This window comes from Ranitomeya variabilis, chromosome 5 (genome assembly GCF_051348905.1).
Source record: "Ranitomeya variabilis isolate aRanVar5 chromosome 5, aRanVar5.hap1, whole genome shotgun sequence".
NCBI classification, from domain to species: Eukaryota; Metazoa; Chordata; class Amphibia; order Anura; family Dendrobatidae; genus Ranitomeya; species Ranitomeya variabilis.
This window is the reverse complement of record NC_135236.1, coordinates 275,686,107-275,705,129: the sequence shown is the minus strand read 5'-3', so window position 1 is coordinate 275,705,129 and position 19,023 is coordinate 275,686,107. Positions and strand designations below refer to the sequence as shown.

Below are 19,023 nucleotides of genomic sequence, written 5' to 3'. Positions count from 1 at the left end.
GTATGCCATCACCTCTAGCATTATCTTGGTGAAGATCCTCGGCGCTGTTGAGAGGCCGAAGGGTAAGGCCGCATACTGGAAGTGACGAACCTCGTTGTTGATTTTTACCGCCACTCTGAGGAATTTTTGGTATCTGTCATGAATGGGGAGATGATAGTAAGCATCCTTTAGATCAATGCCCCCCATCATACAGTTTGGGAATAGGAGCTTTATGGTGGACCTAATGGATTCCATTTTAAATGTATAGTTTTCAATGAATGAATTGAGTTTTTTAAGGTTTATGATTGTCCTGAAAGAACCGTCGGGCTTAGAAATTAGGAATAGGGGAGAGTAGAATCCCTTACCCTCCTGTCCCACCGGCACTTGGACTAGGACCCGTTTTGATATTAGGGTTTGAATTTCAAGCTCTAGAGCCTGTTGCTGTATAGGCGAGCTGAGAGATGTTATAATATAAGACTCGTGGGGAACACGAGAGAATTTTAGTTTAATTCCATCTCGGATGATATTTAAAACCCACGAGCTAGATGTTATTTTCTCCCATTGAGTGGTGAAAAATTTAAGTCTGCCCCCAACTGGTATATCCTCAGTATTTGTTGTCTTTTGGGGGGTTGGGTCTTCTAAACATGGTACCTCTCTGCTTGTCGTCCTTAGGGGTCCATGTTGTAGACCTATCCGTTTGTCTCCTCTTGCCAAACGGCCTCCTCTTAAAGGCTCTCCTGTAAAAGGGAATAGAGGATTCAGGAAAAGCTTTCTTCCTTTCCTTTGCTTTCTTGAGTATCTCGTCTAAGGTTTTACCAAAGAGGTACTCACCCTCACATGGGATTGCGCATATTTTGGATTTAGATTGCGCGTCCCCTTTCCAACTCTTCATCCATAGAGCTCTTCTTGCGTTATTCACAAGGCCCGCAGATCTTGCTGCTAAACGGAGTGAGTCGGCGGAGGCGTCTGCCATAAAGGCCGCTGCTCCTCGTATTAAAGGGATGGCTGCTCGTAGTTTTTCTCTCGAGCTTTTGTTTTCAATTTGCTGGTCCAATTGATCAATCCAGATGATCATTGACCGGGCCGCACAAGTGCTGGCTACTGCAGGTTTGAATATTCCTGTAGCCGCTTCCCAAGAACGTTTAAGGGATGATTCAGCCTTACGATCCAAAGGATCGACTAGTAGTCCTGCATCCTCCACAGGTAGAGTGGATTGCTTAGAGGTAGAAGCTACAGCAGCGTCGACCTTAGGGACTTTGGTCCATGTAAGAAGCTCCTCGTCACTGAACGGATATTTACGTTTTGACGCTGAGGGTAGAAAGCTTCTCTGATCCTGCTTCTCCCACTCTCTTTTAATTAATGTTTTCACTGCTGGTATAACTGGAAAACATCTCCTCTTTCTGTCTGCCAAACCCGCGAACATTATGTCCTGCGCGGTTTGCGCACCCTTAGACTCTTCACACCCCATGGTATTTCGAATAGATTTTACCAAGTTGTCTACACTGTCTAAGGGAAAACATGAGCGTCCCTCAATCTCCGATGAGGATGTTGATGCTGGACATGATGACAGGGAGGCGTCTGACAGTACAGGTTGGTCACTGTCGGAGTCTGACACAAGTGTCGGTGTTTTGGACTTAGCACTACGCGGTTTGTCCTGGGTCATATTTTTTAGCTCCTCTCTAATAATGGCCCGTAGGTCCGTAATGGACACTGCTGCTCCCTGTGTTGTTTCCTTAAAGCAGTCCTTGCAAAGCTTTTTGGGGTATGAGTCAGGAAGGGGCTGGTTACACAAGGCACATTCCCTGTGCTTCGTTTTTTGTCGTTTTTTGCCCTAAGCGTATAAGTAGAGAGAGAAAGGGAAAAGAGAGAAATAGGGAGACAGCGTCAGCTTAATAGGCAGAGTTCACAACTCACCCAGTGAAGCAAATAATACCGGATCAGAAGGCCGAGATCCTGTTCTGGAACCGTCACTTTTACGAGCGGTGTCCGAGGATCCTCTGGCGTGATCTTTGGCGGGGGGTACTGGATCTCCAGCTGTGGGGTCCATGGCACCTGGGGATGACATCTCTGCATCGCCGTTTTAATGTTTGTGAGCGATTTAAATAGTGCGCCAAAAATTTATTTATTTTGTTTTGCGCATGCGCAGATCGGCGCCGGCTTCCCCCGCCTTGGATCCGGCCTGGGCGCCCCGGAAGTCCATGATTCACTTCCGGGGTAGCCTGTATTGCGACGGTCGGCGCATGTGCGGCCCGGGATTCAGCGCCGGGCCGCAATGGAGGATCACCTTACCCGGCTCCTGGTCATACTGCCACACCGCACGCTGGGAAGGACGCCGGTCGGCCCTCCCCGGACCCGGCCGTCTGCCCGCTCCATCAGACGAGGAGGGAGCCGTCTAACGGAACTCCCCCGACGCTGCTTCTGAGCCGCAGCCCCTGCCGTTCTCTCGGACACCGCGCAGGCGGCATGCTAGCCCAGGTATGTTTCCCATGACGAAGTCCTGTCGTTCCCGCAGGAACAGGAAACCTAAACTGAGGAGGAAAGGCGGACCGCCCCCTTTTGTTTCTCAATAGGTTTCCTGTTCCTGCAGGGCGGATCCCTCTCTCCAGTAGGGTGCTGTCGTGGCGAAGAGTAAAAGTGCAGTCTATTTTGAGGAGTTTCTGTGATTTCGCCATTATCAGGAAGTCGTCCAGGTATGGGACTATGGTTACATTCTGGTTCCTTAGATAGGCCACAACTTCCGACATCAGCTCGGTAAAAATTCTGGGCGCTGAAGCAAGCCCGAAGGGGAGACATCTGAACTGGAAGTGATGTACAATCCCCTTGTTCATTATGGCAAATCTCAGGAATTTTTGGTAGGAGATGTGTATCGGGACATGATAATATGCGTTGCTTAGGTCTAGGGTACACATTACCATGTCCTTGTCTAATAGAGGCGTCGGGGACTTTATAGATTCCATCCGGAATCTTTTGTACCGGACCCATTTGTTTAGTGGTTTTAAATTTATAATCGTCCGGGAGTCCCCAGATGGTTTCTTTATTGAAAACAAATGAGAATAATGGCCTTTGCCTCTTTCTGAGATCGGAACTGGCACAATCGCCTCTAAATCCAACAGCTCCCGGATGTTTGTCCACATGGAGGAGTCGGAGAGCGGGCAGGGTCGGGTTACTACAAATCTTTCTGGGGGACTGCTGGAGAACTCTAATTTGTATCCCTGTGCAATCACCTGAAGAATCCAAGGATTCTGGGACACCTTCTGCCAACCCCCTAGAAATTTTTGTAAACGACCTCCCACCTTGATGTCATTTCTTTGACTTTGGTGTACCTGCACTTGGGAAGATGGAGTCTCTACCTTTTCCACCCTTGGGATAAGACCACCTCCCAGTCTTCCCTTTCCCCCTGTAGTCTGTCCTCTGACTAGGTCGGGATCTACGAAAGGGCTGATATTTTTTGGTATTCTCCTCAGGGAATCCCTTCTTTTTATCTGAGGCTTTTTCTAGGATATCGTCTAGAATAGGCCCAAATACTTTATTCCCTGAGAATGGGATTCCACACAATTTATTTTTTGACTGGAGATCCCCCGACCAGGTCTTTAGCCATATGGCTCTTCTGGCCGCGTTAGACAGAGATTCACTTCTAGCCGCAAAACGTACAGATTCGGCAGAAGCGTCTGCCATAAAGCCTGTTGCGAGTTTGAGCAATGGCAGGGATTTTAGGATAACCTCTCTGGAAGTTTTGGCTTTGAGATGATCCTCTAAATCGTCAATCCATAAATGCATTGACCGGGCTACGGATGTTGCCGCTATATTGGCCCGTATTATTGCCGCGGAGGACTCCCAAGTTCTCCTTAGCAAACCGTCCGCTTTACGATCCATAGGATCTTTTAACGCGGAAGAGTCCTCAAATGGAATTGAGGTCTTCTTCGCCACTTTTGCTAGTGGGACATCGATCTTGGGAACTTCATCCCACACTTTAATGTCCTCAGGATTGTAGGGTAGACGAAGTCTAAAGTCCCTGGGAATCACTAGCTTCTTCTCCGCTTCCTGCCACTCTTCCAGGATCATGGAACGGATGTGGTTGTTGACGGGGAAGACTTTTGACACCTGGGCATGTAATCCGCCAAACATCTCGTCCTGGATCGAGGTCTCCTCTGGTGTATCCTGTAGCTGCATGGTGTTACGTACAGCATAAAGAAGCTCATCTGTGTCTGCTGCGGAGAAGAGATATCTCTTCCCTCTGCCCACAGATCCGTCTCTTTCTTCCTGGTCAGAATCCTCCGAAACCTCACCCTCGGAAGAGGGGCTAGACTCCCTTGGCCTCTTCCGTGAAGTCTGCGGTTCTGACTGAGTTGCCTGGGAAAGATTCAAGCTTGAGATAGAAGCCTGAACTTCCTGTCGAATCATGGTCCTCATACTAGATAGTAGCGTTGTCTGCTCATCACCCACAATTTTGGATGTGCACGATTTGCACAATGGTTTTCGCCAATTTTCTGGAAACTTAGTGGCACAAATCGGGCATTTATTTTTCCCCGATTTTTTTCTTTCAGTTGTGGGGATGGGGGGCTCAGCCTAGCACAAATAGACATACGTGGGCACCGTAAGTAGGGAAGCAGGGGGGAGGGGTGAGCTTTGTGGTATGGCTTTTACATAGCCTACTCACGTGCCCATGAAGCTGGTCAGTCCCCTCAGCTCTGGTAGTCTCCTCCATGATGAGGATAATATTACTATACAGCCGTGTGCACCCTTGTCAGGATAGCCGGCGGAAAAAAGACCCCCATAGAATGTTTATATAGGTTTTACCTGGTTGATCCTCCTCCTTACCGCACCCCGCGCGGACGACCGTGCTGAAAGGCCTTCCTGAAGGCCGGCGCCGCCGCTGGCGTCCCCCAGTCCGATGCTCGTCGTACCGGAAGTGACGCGGCCCGTCGACCGGAAGTGACGCGGCCCGTCGACCGGAAGTGACGTGGCCGCGGGTCCTGGAGCCGGCAGCGGCTGCTGCGCTGAGAGCGCTTGCCGAAAATGGCCGCGGCCGCATGCTAGGAACAGCCGCCGTCCGCCCCCAGCCGACAGCGCCCGGACCGAGAGCCCCCAGAATGGAGAAACGGACCTTGGACCCAGGAGCAGCGCTACACTGGGGAGGCGGAGGGACCCCCCCATCGCAGGTATCAGCCGCAGATATCTTGCGGCGGGGAAGGGAAAGGCTGGGCCCCCCGATCCCCACCATCTGCACAGCACCGTCGGAGGATACGCTTGCAGTTCCTATCCGCAGTGGGACAGGAAAAACACTGGTGGGTGGAGTGGGGAGGGTCCTTTTAACTGCTTGTGGTTCCTGTCCCACTGAGGGTACGAAGGACGTCATCCAATGGTGCTGTCAGGTGGTGGACTGGAAAAAGGGTGAGGGTTCTAAATGGGACCCTTTAAAATATCTTTTTCAGAGCCAGTGTCAGACCCAGGAGAAACCAAGAGGATTGTACATCTGTCTGAAATTCTGCGGTGTCCTCCAGAAAGCCCACTCTCTGATCTAATAACAGCTTTTTTATTCTTTTTGTTTTTGGACTGTTTTGCAATTATATATTTTTGTTACATTTGTAAGCACTGAGCTTTTGGATATTATATCTAAAATACAATAAGTTTGTTCCTTGCTGTTCTAATTGTAACCACAACCTCGAAGAGGGAACGTTAAGCCTGCCTGTGTTGTCCTGTGTATGCCACAGTGCTAGCATTGTACTAGTTTGGTACTGGAATGGTGGGTGTGCGGGACTACTAGTGCGTTATCCAGGGTAGGCGCCTCACTGGCCTAAAAAATAGCAAGTGGAGACAGCAAGAACTGTGGTGTGGATGTATGAACTGGCTGTGGGTGCGCTTAGCTCATTGCTAGCCTACTGGGACAGGTAAGTGGGTGAGGGAGTTTGAGCAGCAGAGTACTGCTCTACGGGTGCAGCCAAGTCATGTGTGCACGGAGCGGTGTTGAAACATGCTTTTTAAAGAAAAGCCAACAAACTCACATATCAGAAGCTTCATACCATACCTACTGGCTCTTTTCCCCCACTTTATTGTATGTGCTTATTTGTTATTTAGTCTTATTTATTGGTAATTGTCATTTACTGTAAACCCGGTTTCAAAAAGTACTACTCTCTAAAAAGGTATGTGCCCACGATCAGGAAATAGCAGCACTTTTGACTCAGCGTATTTTCACTGCGTTCAATCACGCAGTTAAAACCGCAAGTGTCCATTGAACCATGTGGATTTTGCAACAGAAATTGATAGACATGTAGCCTGAGCCGCGTCACATAGAAGCATAGTGGGCATGAGATTTATATAAATCCCATCCACTGTGCTTGTATCGTAGAACGCAGCTGATTGACAGCAGCACAAGTGTGCAGAGTCTAAAACGCTGCTGTTTCTGATCGTGGGCACGTACCCTAAGGCTATGCGCACACGTTCTGGATTTTTCACGTTTTGCCAACGGTTTTCCGCTGCAAAAACGCTTAGAAAACTCGTACATTAAGCATCCCATCAATTTTAATGCATTCCGCAATTTTTGTGCCCATGTTGCGTTATTTTTCCGCGAAAAAAGAATCTCTCTCGATCTCGAACAGGAAGTCCAAACTCTAGGCCCGTTAAACAAAAACGGATCCGGCAAAAAAAAAAAAAAAAAAAAACGGATCCGGCGCATCAGTTTTTCACAATTTGCACCAGATCTGTTTTTTTTGGTTTTTTTTTCAGAAATAGCCGGATTATGCCTGAAGGCAAAAAAAAAAAAAAAAAAAAAAATGATGTGTGAAAGTAGCCTTACACATAATGAATGTTCTGCAAGTCGTCTAGGTTTTTTGTGCAACTTCAGGACCTTCTTCCCCACATGTCCAATCCAACCCTCTTTTGCAACAGAAAGGTGGTCGCTCAAACACACTCATGAATCAGGTCCTGTTTTTTGACACAAGTAGCCTTTGGCACCATTTTATAATCAGTTTGTGCCAGAAATCTCGAAGTTGTTCAAACATTACACGACTGCCATTTTTACACAGTTCTGACAAGTTTTTGGTGGAGCGCATCGGGAGCAAGAGTGGCTGACTGCAGCCCGACAAAATTCATCATAATTTACACCACAAAAATGGTGTAATCAATGGTAATTAGTGTTGAGCATTCCGATACTGCAAGTATCGGGTATCGGCCGATATTTGCTGTATCGGAATTTCCGATACCGAGATCCGATACTTTTGTGGTATCGGGTATCGGGTATCGCAACAACATTAATGTAATAATGTGTAAAAGAGAGAATTAAAATAAAAAATATTGCTATACTCACCTCTCCGACGCAGCCTGGACCTCAGCGAGGGAACCGGCAGCGTTGTTTGTTTAAATTTCGCGCTTTTACTTGGTTACGTGAAGTCCCGGCTTGTGATTGGTCAGGGCGGCCATGTTGCCGGGACGCGGACCAATCACAGCAAGCCGTGACGAAATTACGTCACGGCTTGCTGTGATTGGTCCGCGTCCCGGCAACATGGCCGCCATTAACCAATCACAAGCCGTGACGTCACGGGAGGCTGGACATGCGCGTATTTAAAAAAGCGCGCGTGTCCAGCCTCCCGTGACGTCACGGCTTGTGATTGGTTAATGGCGGCCATGTTGCCGGGACGCGGACCAATCACAGCAAGCCATGACGTAATTTCGTCACGGCTTGCTGTGATTGGTCCGCGTCCCGGCAACATGGCCGCCCTGACCAATCACAAGGCGGGACTTCACGTAACCAAGTAAAAGCGCAAATTTTAAACAAACAACGCTGCCGGTTCCCTCGCTGAGGTCCAGGCTGCGTCGGACAGGTGAGTATAGCAATATTTTTTATTTTAATTCTTTATTTTACACATTTATATGGATCCCAGGGTCTGAAAGAGAGTTTCCTCTCCTTCAGACCCTGGGAACCATCAGGAATACCGTCCGATACTTGAGTCCCATTGACTTGTATTGGTATCGGGTATCGGTATCGGATTGGATCCGATACTTTGCCGGTATCGGCCGATACTTTCCGATACCGATACTTTCAAGTATCGGACGGTATCGCTCAACACTAATGGTAATGTTTTCGGTCCATGACTTGAGCACATTTGTGATGGTGGCAGTAGCTGGAAAATGTGCCAAATTAATTTTGAGACATGCACCTCTTAGGCTACGTTCACATTTGCGTTGTTGGGCGCAGCGTTGTCGACGCATACGGACGCATGCGTCATGCGCCCCTATCTTTAACATGGGGGGCGCATGGACATGTGCCGGTATGCGTTGTACTGTGTTTTACGACGCATGTGTCATATAGACGCACAAGACAGGGTGCAGGGGACGCTTCTTGTAGCGTTTTCGCTGCGCCAAAAGTCCCGATCTGTAGGATCTTATGACAACGCATGCGTTGCAAAACGCTGCGTTGTGTACATGCGTTGTTGGTTGCGTCGCGTCTCGTCGCCGACGCTACGCCCAACAAAGTAAATGTCAACCTAGCCTTAACTTGGTACATCTTGCTCCAATGCACCCCGGAGCATAAAGCTCCAGTCTTGGAGAATCAGCACTATAGTTATATTTTAACAGTATGTAGTACTAAAACATTAGAATATTTATTTTAAAAAAACCTATAGCTTTTAACTTACAAATTTGGCACTGTTGGCCATAGAAACCAGATTCAGAGTTTCATTTTACAGAGCTATTTCGATAAGGAAAGCTGACCCCTGACTGCTAAAGGCAACAACACAGCTTTCTTTTTGATACTTAAGATTTATTTAATCATCTGCTAGCAATATAGTCTCTAAAAAGCCTCATTCAAGGCCAAAGCACCACTTGTAGATAAAAATGTTTCACCCTGCAGCTGATCACTAGAGCTGAAACCATTTGTTCTACTACAAAAAGCTATGAGGAGTAACGGTCCACACATACAGAACTAAAGAGCACATCAGAGACTGATTTGTAGAATCAGCGTGAAGCATCCACACTAACCTCATATCATCTGTACTTTATATCTCCAGAATGTCCATCCCCTGGGGAACACTGATTAACACATGAGAACTTAGGGCATTTTATCAAATTAAGCTAGAGGAAGAAACATAGGGATTGATATTTATTCTGCACCATACTATGACTACGCAGAGTCAACATCTCTAATCTGATTTCTTTTAACAGCAAAGCAGAATCCTACAGCTGCTCAGCTGGCTAGGATGACTTCAGGTTATTTTCATTTCTAAGACAAGGCTTTGCTTGAAAGAGATAGACATGACACCACAATCACAAGCAGAAGTTTGTAACTCCTGCTGACGCAAACATAGAAAATTGCTTCCTTCACCAGAACATACTTAAAGGGGATTCCCATGAGCAAAGTTAATGTTAATCAACATTTTAATCAATACATCTTGGAATAATAATAAGTTCCACAATTGGATGTGTTTAAAAAATATTCCTGTGCTGAGATAATCTTATACATGTGGCCCTGCTGTGTACTGTGTAATGGCTGTGTCTGACCGCACAGGAACATTGTCTGAGCATACCACAGCTCCTGGGCAGGGGAAGAAACAAAAGAATATACAGACAGGACAGCATGGGATCGCAAATAATTCTTTCTTTGAGGTAAAACTATCTTTTGCTTCCTCCCCTGCCCAGGAGATGTGGTGTGATCAGACCATGTCACTGCACGGTCAGACACAGCCATTACACAGTACACAGCAGGGACACATTTATAAGATTATCTCAGCACAGGAACATTTTTTTTAAACACATCCAATTGACCAAAGTATTATTATTCCAAGATCTATTATTAATTAAAATGTACTTTGTTACTGGGGAAAACCCCATTAAAAAATTCACAGGAACCATTCAGGAGGCTATTATGCACTTGCATATTAGCTGTAGTAATAAAGCTGAATTCTCAGCTCAACTAAACCCAAATGACAACAGATCTCTGGTCAAGAACTCACTGCTAAATATCGCAGCTGAAACTCAAAATCAAGGCCTTGATATCGATCCAGGAGCGGGCTGCATATTGAGAGCTCCACACACGGAATAAAACAAGACAAGGGAATGCAGAAAATCCTTTTCCAGAGGTATTATTGGGGAAAAGATGAGCTTCTTAATGGAATCCAATGATATTTTATCAAAACATTTGTAATAAGGTACTAGGTCGCTCATTTTCAAAATATATAAAACATTTTCCTTTAAATAATGACAGCATCATAAGCCTTATGATCGGCTTTGAATTGTGGGACTCAACAAGAACAGTTTTTCCCACTGAATACGTATAGTTGCCAAAAATGCTTCTGGCCAAAAGTAAAGCCAATAGATCATCTACTTAAGCAGCTTCCTACATATGACTGCCAGTGAGCACAAAAAACTTGGATCAATGCTATCAACCATGCAGAACAAGACCAACACTATTAGGTAAATAAGAAACTCATAAGGCCCACAGGCTCAGGGATTTCACTGAAAATGGCAATGAAAAAAAAAGCTGAAGTATAAAGTTCTAAAGATACAGGGATAATTTAATCAAAAACAGGCAAATGAGGACTACACAATTAATGACTATCAATCCCACTGATCAGCTGTTTGAAGTGAATGAGACACGTACATTTTATACGTTACTCCACCAACAAGCTGTTCCATTCACCTGATGGCATATGCTACCAATATCCCTGAAAACAATATTCATTGGAAGCCAAAATGAAGCTCTCCAGGTAAAGAAAAATACATAAAAATGTCATAAAAATAAATTCCTAAATACCATTAATTAGGTATTTACATAACACTTGTGATAAGCTCTGTAGACGAAATAAGTGCTTTTGATCATGCGCAATAGGAGGCTCTGCAGTGCTGACCTGGAGTCAACACGACATACTATCAAACTATCTCCTGGTCACAGTTGCCACTCAGACATTCAGAAAGACAAGATGGACGGCAGGATGAGCAGCCACTCACACATTCAGAAAGACAAGGTGGACAGCAGGATGAACAGCCTCTCAGACATTCAGACAGACAAGGTAGGCAGCAGGATGAGCAGCCTCTCAGACATTCAGAAAGACAATGTGGACAACAGGATGAGCAGCCTCTCAGACATTCAGAAAGACAAGGTGGACAACAGGATGAGCAGCCTCTCAGACATTCAGAAAGACAAGGTGGACAGCAGGATGAGCAGCCTCTCAGACATTCAGGAAGACAATGTGGACAGCAGGATGAGCAGCCTCTCAGACATTCAGAAAGACAATGTGGACAGCAGGATGAGCAGCCTCTCAGACATTCAGAAAGACAAGGTGGACAGCAGGATGAGCAGCCTCTCAGACATTCAGAAAGACAACGTGGACAGCAGGATGAGCAGTCTCAGACATTCAGAAAGACAAGGTGGACAGCAGGATGAGCAGCTTCTCAGACATTCAGAAAGACAAGGTGGACAGCAGGATGAGCAGCCTCTCAGACAGTCAGAAAGACAAGGTGGACAGCAGGATGAGCAGCCTCTCAGACATTCAGAAAGACAAGGTGGACAGCAGGATGAGCAGTCTCTTACATCAGCATCCCTAGTGCATTCCCCTATTGACATTCTAAGACAGGTTTCTGCCAATTTACCAAGACAGTGGCCATTTTAATGTAGTATAGAGATTAGTGTGATTTGTTAACTAAAGGTAATTAAGAATTTATTTATAAATTATATTTATTTTACTTTTTTCTAACTTTGGAGAACCCCTTTAAAGCTAATATAATCAGATGTGGGGGTGGGGTGTTAATCTTCATATCGGTGTCCTCTATATGACACTCATCAAACACTGCATTTCATAATCACTAATTAACTGAAACAGATTTTTTGGGGCTGAGCATACATTTACCAAACATCAAATACAGAAACTCAGCAGCAGGATAATGATGAAAGATTTTTTTTTTTATAAAAGCCATTTGCAAAGCTGCTAAAGGGACCTGTCACCAGGTAAAAAAGTAAAAAAAAACAAACAAAACCTGGCCAGTTTTCCACTTCATTTACTCCTGTTGCTCCAGAGTATATTTTTTGTATATTTTTAATCCACTATATGCTTGCAGAGATAAGGGCTTTTTAATTTGGTGCTGGTTTATATGTCATTTCCAAGAGAGCATTGCTCTTTAGACTGCTCTGCATTATTACCCAGTGAGCAACGCTCCCTTGGTAAAGACCATAAAAAGTAGCATTGAGCCGTGCACAAGATAAAAAAAAACAAACAAACACATATAATACTCAAAGGAGCAGTTGGAATAAAATAAAAGCAAAATCTGGCCACTTTTGTTCTGATGACAGGTTATCTTTAACTTTTCCCTTAGGCAGCAAACAAGCAGTTAGAGATGTGGATTTGCAATGTGAAATCTTGTTTTCTTTTTATTCATGGTAACCCTCTGAGAAAAGCATCTTTAGTAGAGATGGGTGAATTCGAACAGTAAAGTTCGGGGTCTGTAACGAATACTTACTGTTCGGGCACAAACCCCGAACACGCATTTCACCAAGAAGTACGTTTTACTGTTCAGGTTTGACACCCCGTAACACCAGATGTTTCTCCTGCTGTCATCTGCATGTCATCACGAGAAACACCGGCGGATCTCATCGTCGGTAAGATTAATACCACTGATTAGTGAGCAGCAGTTCTCATGCTGTCAGATGACGGGGTGAGCCCGCAGCTGTGACAGGAGGTAAAAAGTTTACCTCCGGGCACTGGCATCAACTGATATGACTACTACTCCAACCAGCCTACGCCTGCTGCGCTAATAACATCAGCTGGCGCCTGCACTCTAAATAAATAATAATGATAATAAAATATCCATGGCCTCCTTACCCGTCTGATAATACCAGCCACCAGCTATATTTTTTAGCTTGGCTGGTTGTCAAAAGCTTGGCTGTTATTAACATAGCAGGCATGGGCGAATGGGAGTAACAGTCCCATCAGCCCATGCAAACTTTACCTCCGGTTACAGCACAGGCTCTTTACATCAGAATAATTTCAAAGAAAACTGGAGAAATTCACATCTATCAATTTTCATGCATGCTCTGTAAGTAAACAATTAAATATATCACATCCTTATACGAGTCCCTTTAGCCTGTTAAAGGGTCATTCACATCTCTACGATCGTATCCCAAAATTTAGTAGATGTAATAATAATATCAGCAAATTCCTCCAATTAGAAATGTAGTATAGTTTTTCTGATTTGCTATGTCGCTTTCCTCATGTGAAGGCATTGCAGGAACTTAGGTATCCATGGTTATGGCCACTAGCAACTAGCTAGAACGGTCATTATATTAGTGGTTATAACCATAGATACCTAAGGTCCTGCAAATTTCTTTTCTCTACAGTTTTTACCAATCAAGTGCATTTTATTTCTTGATAAATTGGATTTTTATGGATGCTGCTATACCACATATATTTATTTTAATAAAATAATTATTTTTAATTATAAAAATGTGGGGGGGGGATTTAAATTGGTATGTCTAATATTTCTGGAAACTTTTAGTCCCCTTGGGGGACTTGAATCTATGATCATCTGAATGCTTATAATTTGTACTGTATTTCAGAATGTAGGCCAAATCCCATAATTAGCAAAATTGATTAAACCTCAGTTTCTGCAGTACAGGGGCAGCGATTAGAACCCTAAGGTGATGTTCACTTGGAACATTTTTTTTCTGCAGGCAAAAAAGCTCTTTTGGCAGTAAAAATAAATGCTGGGTTAGAAAAATGTGGTGTTTTTCAGGCAGATTACTTACATATGAGATTTGTCTACAGTACGTTTAATAAAGTTATCTTTATTCACCAAAAAACGCAGCAAAAATGCAACAAAACCTGTCTGCTGTTTTTTTTGCACTCTTATTGCTATTGCTTTCTATGGGTGCTGCAAAAAAATACTGAAAAAATTGACATGTTGCAGATTTTAAAAATGCTACCGTTCTCAAAGAGTCAGGAAAAACAAGAAAAGATTTCTGAAATCTAATGGCTTTTGCTTGTACTATAAAACACAGCTGCTCATTTGCATAAAAGAGCATAGGCTTGTAGGGGATATAGCCTCTATAAAACCTTCTATTATACTGTCAGTTGGACTGACAAACTCCCTTTAAGTTTCTTGCTGTTTGAAATCAATTCATGCACGCAGTCCATGTCCGCTCATATTCCCAGGAAGGCACGTAGTGACACACTATGACTCACAATGTCATTTTATTGTATCCAAAGTATTTAAGAGAATCTGATTCTGCGTGGACAAATTTGCAGCTTGTTTCCTTTGTGAAACATTTTCTGGAGGTGGAAGAGGCAGCAGAGTCTAGAATTGTCTCAGAGGAATCAGCTAAGGACACTTGCAAAACATGAATTCCACTTGCTTCTCTCATCTCCAACAAATGAAACCACTGAGGCCAAACATGATACTACAGCCACAGCTAGAGCTCAGCATCAATCCTGGTTACATCATTTTGCAGTGTGAAGGAGAACATTAACAGACTGAATATTTAAGCAATTTCTGCTGAAAGTTCACTAGGAAAATACTGAGTAAAAGGAAATCTCAGCAATTGACCTGCAGTATAAGGCCAATTAATATAACGGCATACAATGAACAATTGCTTTAAAAAAAAAAAAAAAACCCACAGTATTCATTCCTTTACAATTATTTTTTTTGCCGGGGAAAAGGGAGAGGAGTAGGAATTAAATGCACTCCCAATTGATTGATATAGGAGCAAATAGCTGATCATTGGGAGTCACAGGTATTTTATCCCCATTAGAGTGGAGCAAATATGTTTGGAATCAGTCACCGAATCTGAATTTGCCATCTTTGTGCCATACTGGTACCATATTCTTCATGCTGAACTCATGTTTGGAACTGATCATTAAGCATATTTGTTAATTTCTATTTCCATTGACTCCAATGACGTTCGGCGTATTTTGCAATAACAATATTCGCCGCCAATCATAATCGTAACAGAATTTTTGAAAATTTGCTCAACGCTAATCCCCACCAATTTCATATTGATAACCTAACTTATATAGAGTTGGATAGGTCTTGGCTATGTTCCGACCAAAGTTAGGTAAAACAGTACTATGAGTGACAGCAACTTTTTTAAAACCATTAGAGACATAATTGCTACCAAGCAGCTCTTAGATCAGTTTATTTTATTAATTTTTTTTTTTACTTGTATATCGTACTTATATTTGCCAGCGCTTTACAGACATTATCATATGTTCTTCCGTATGATTTAAAAAGAACCTTTCAGCAGTTTTTAGAAAGTTATACTGGCCACGTCATGGAATATTGTCTGCAAAGATGAAAAAAGGACGTTTTTATTTTTTAAATTTCTCATCTCCGTTGTGGAGATAATGGCTTAAAAAAGTTTAGATTCTAAGTTCTCCTTCATCCAATAGGAGTTAACAGGTATTAGTCTCTTTGCGCGGTTGGTTTTCCCCCTGAATGACTTTGATCAATCATAAGTAGGTGGCATAATACAGGAGGAAAAAAAGGACATACCTCCAGAGGAGGTCAGACTCGGCTTTCCCTGTGTGAGACATGTAATGATATACAGCCCAACTCTCCTCACTATACTGCCGGCGCCTACTGTAGTTACAAGTGGCGAGGGTGAAATAGCAAGGCTGTGGGTCATTACAAGCACCTTTGCATGCAAATATTCCTGTCACTAAAAGCCCCTCTTGAAGCTCTCCTCTCACAGCACTGTCCGAGTTGCTCTACTCACCCTCCTGCCACACTGACTGCCATTAACTGAGAGTGTTTGAGTGATACACAGCCTTGCTCTACTCCCCTTCCCCATCACTTGTAATCACAGTAGATGCCGGCAGCACAAATAGTGAGGAGAGCAGGGCTTTAGGGCATTACATTTCTCCCAGAAAAAGTTGGTTCTGACCTTCTCGGGGAAGGTGGGGTCTCATTTCATCTGTATGATGCCTCCTAGCCATGATTGGTCAAAGTCATGAAGGTGAACGAGTACATGCCACCCAGAGATGAATCTCTGTGAAATACCCCTTTGTATTAGTGAAAATTAAAATGTAATCTTTACAAGCTAATATTTCCACAACCTCGATGAGAAACTAAAAACAATGTTATATCCAGATCTGCTGCCACTATTCCATGAAGAAGCCAGCTTAACACTAAAATTAGTGAAAGGTCTTACTTTAAGACAGGTATGCTTCCTTTATAAAGTCAGCACATGACTTACCTAAAACTATTATGGAGTAATCTGACATTTCTTATACAAAAGAAGTTCAATCATCTATTCAACATATTCAATAATTTTTACTATGATGAAAGATCAAAACTAAAACTTATTCATATGCATGTTGTGCAGAGGCTGAGGGTATGCGCACACGCTGCGGATTACTCTGCGGATTTTTCCGGACTGATCTTGGTAAATCCGCAGGTAAACCGTACTGCGGATTTCCTGAGGAATTACCACGATTTTTTTTCGGATTTTGTGCAGATTCCACCTGCGGATTCCTATTATGGAGCAGGTGTAAACCGCTGTGGAATCCGCACAAAGAATGGACATGCTGCGAAATAAACACTACGTTTCCGCACGTTTTTTTCTGCAGCATGTGCACTGCGGATTTTGTTTTCCATAGGTTTACATGGTACTGTAAACTCAGGGAAAACAGCTGCAAATCCGCTGCAGATCTGCAGCAAATTCCGCAACATGTGCACATACCCCAATTCTGCTATGCTGAGCATTCTCTGATAAACCTGGGCTAGGGTTGCTTGCACTTGTGGTCATAGGGAATGGATAAATGCATTAAATATCAGCCAGGTTATTAGAGGCCTAAAGTCAGTAGCGCAGCAAGCTAAGCAGCCTGCAGAGCGTGTAGAAAAACTGCTGTGTGTGGACCAGGACTTCTGTTCTGGTTAATGTAGAACATACCCAAATGGCACATCAGAAGGAGGGGCCCGTTTCCACCTACCAAATCCTTTCTTCAGAAGTCAAATATGTTTATAGGAACTTTCTTAGTTACCATGGGGAATGCCTTTGACAGCAGGAAAACCAATAGCCATATGGTCTCGCTATTCTTCAGTCCTCTATAACAAAGGAACCAAACACCCACCAGAAATGATCACTGAATCAAAAACAAATCCCATCACAATGAAATTTACTGCAATCAGTCATGTGTGGGGAAAGATGTGTGTTTGGCATGCAAAGGAGTTAATGTGGTTTTCTCTATTCATTTGAATGGGTGAAAAAAAAACACAAATACAGAAAAGCATGGACATTATGCAGATCTGAAACTGCTTCAAATCTACAAGGAAAAATAAGCAACGTGTGCTTGAGATTTCAGAAATCTCATTCATTTTGCTGCACTGCACTGCAGTGTAAGGCTATGTGCACACGTTGCGGATTTACTGCGTATCCGCAGCGTTTTTTCCGCGCAGAAAACGCAGCGGATTGAAAGAAGGAGCATGTAAATTCTTTTGTGCGGATTTGCAGCGTTTCTGCACCCATTCCAGGGGTAAAAAATACATCAAATCCGCACTGAATCCGCACAAAATCCACAAGAAAAACACATGAAATCTGCACCTGTGTTTTCTGCCAGGAGATGCAGATGTTGTGCAGAAAATTCTGCACCCAAATCTGCAACGTGTGCACATACCTTTATGATGCAAAAATTTCAGTTGCATATACTTAAGGCGAACCTGTCAGCAGGATTTTGTAAACTACAGACAGTGTCAGGTTGGATGGGTTAAACTGATTAAAATGATACCTGAGGTGAAAAAAATCAGTGTTAGGAGTTTTCAGTAAATGAGATGCCGATGCCCTTTCCTTGGTTTCTGGTTTATCAGACTGCATCTGTCACTTGATTAAAATCAATGAACTGCGCAAGAGTTGCAATGTAGCCTACGTTATCCACCTTGGCAGAGCGGCAGGCGAGCACACTGCAGTGTTATGAAGCAAATCTCCGAAAACTGTAGTCTGGAGACACCTCATTGACTTCTATAGAAAAATGTTTTAGGCATATTTTGTGACATGGGCAGAGGTCACTGATGGAGTAAAGAGGATATTTGGTGGTGACCATCAATTATTGTGATTCTGTGCTATCTACCATATTTTTCGGACTATAAGAGGCACCTACATTTTAGAGGAGAAAATTACGAGAAAAAAATTGAAGCAAAAAAATTTTCATTCTGTACTTAATATCATCTATCCTGGTATATATGGTCCCCTCATCCCCATCCTGATACACATGGCCCCTCATCCCTATCCTGGTATACATGGCTCCCTTATCCATATCCTGGTATGCATGGCCCTCATCCCTGATTGACACCATCCCAGTCCTGGTATTATTAGCCCCATCCTCATCCTGGTATGATTGGCAACATCCCAGTCCTGGTATGATTGGTCCCATCCTTATTCTGGCATAATTAGCCCCATCCCATTCCTGGTATGATTGGTCCCATCCTTTTTATTTTATAATTGGCCCCATCCCGGTCCTGGTATGCACGGCCCCATCCCAGCCCTGGTATTATTGGCCCCATCCTTATCCTAGCATGATTGGCCCCATCCCAGTCCTGGCATAATTGGTCCCATCCTTATTCTGGTATGATTGTCCCCATCCCGGTCTTGGTATGATTGGTCCCATCCTTATTCTGGTATAATTAGCCCCATCCCGTTCCTGGTATGATTGGTCCCATCCTTTTTAATTTATAATTGGCCCCATCCTGTTCCTGGTATGATTGGTCCCATCCTTTTTATTTTATAATTGGCCTCATCCTGTTCCTGGTATGATTGGTCCCATCCTTTTTCTTTAATAATTGGCCCTATCCCGTTCCTGGTATACATGGCCCCATCAGGAAAGATTTGGAAAAAAAAAAAAAATTACACTTACCTTCCTCCACTCCCTCGCAGTCGAAGCGTCCTGCTCCGCTGCCAGCAGCTGCTTAATACTTGTAAGCAGCGCATGGCAGGGATGTCATGTGCTGCTTACAAGCAGAGCACAGCTGCCAGAATACTCACCAGGACCAGTCATCGCAGCCAGCGGCTTCCTGTTGCTGTGGCGGTCACATGTGCCGATACTTAAGAGAAATAAAGATTCAGAAGATTCA

The 19,023-nt window shown here is 43.9% G+C and overlaps 1 protein-coding gene and 1 long non-coding RNA gene across 3 annotated transcripts in view; one reads left to right on the top strand and one right to left on the bottom strand.

The window, feature by feature from the left end:
* SND1 (staphylococcal nuclease and tudor domain containing 1) overlaps positions 1–19,023 on the bottom strand; it is a 1,031,482-nt gene that overhangs the window by 721,069 nt on the left and 291,390 nt on the right. The gene's annotated exons all lie outside the window — the stretch shown is intronic.
* Positions 1–19,023, top strand: part of LOC143775803 (uncharacterized) — a 287,434-nt gene that overhangs the window by 259,728 nt on the left and 8,683 nt on the right. The window lies entirely within an intron of this gene.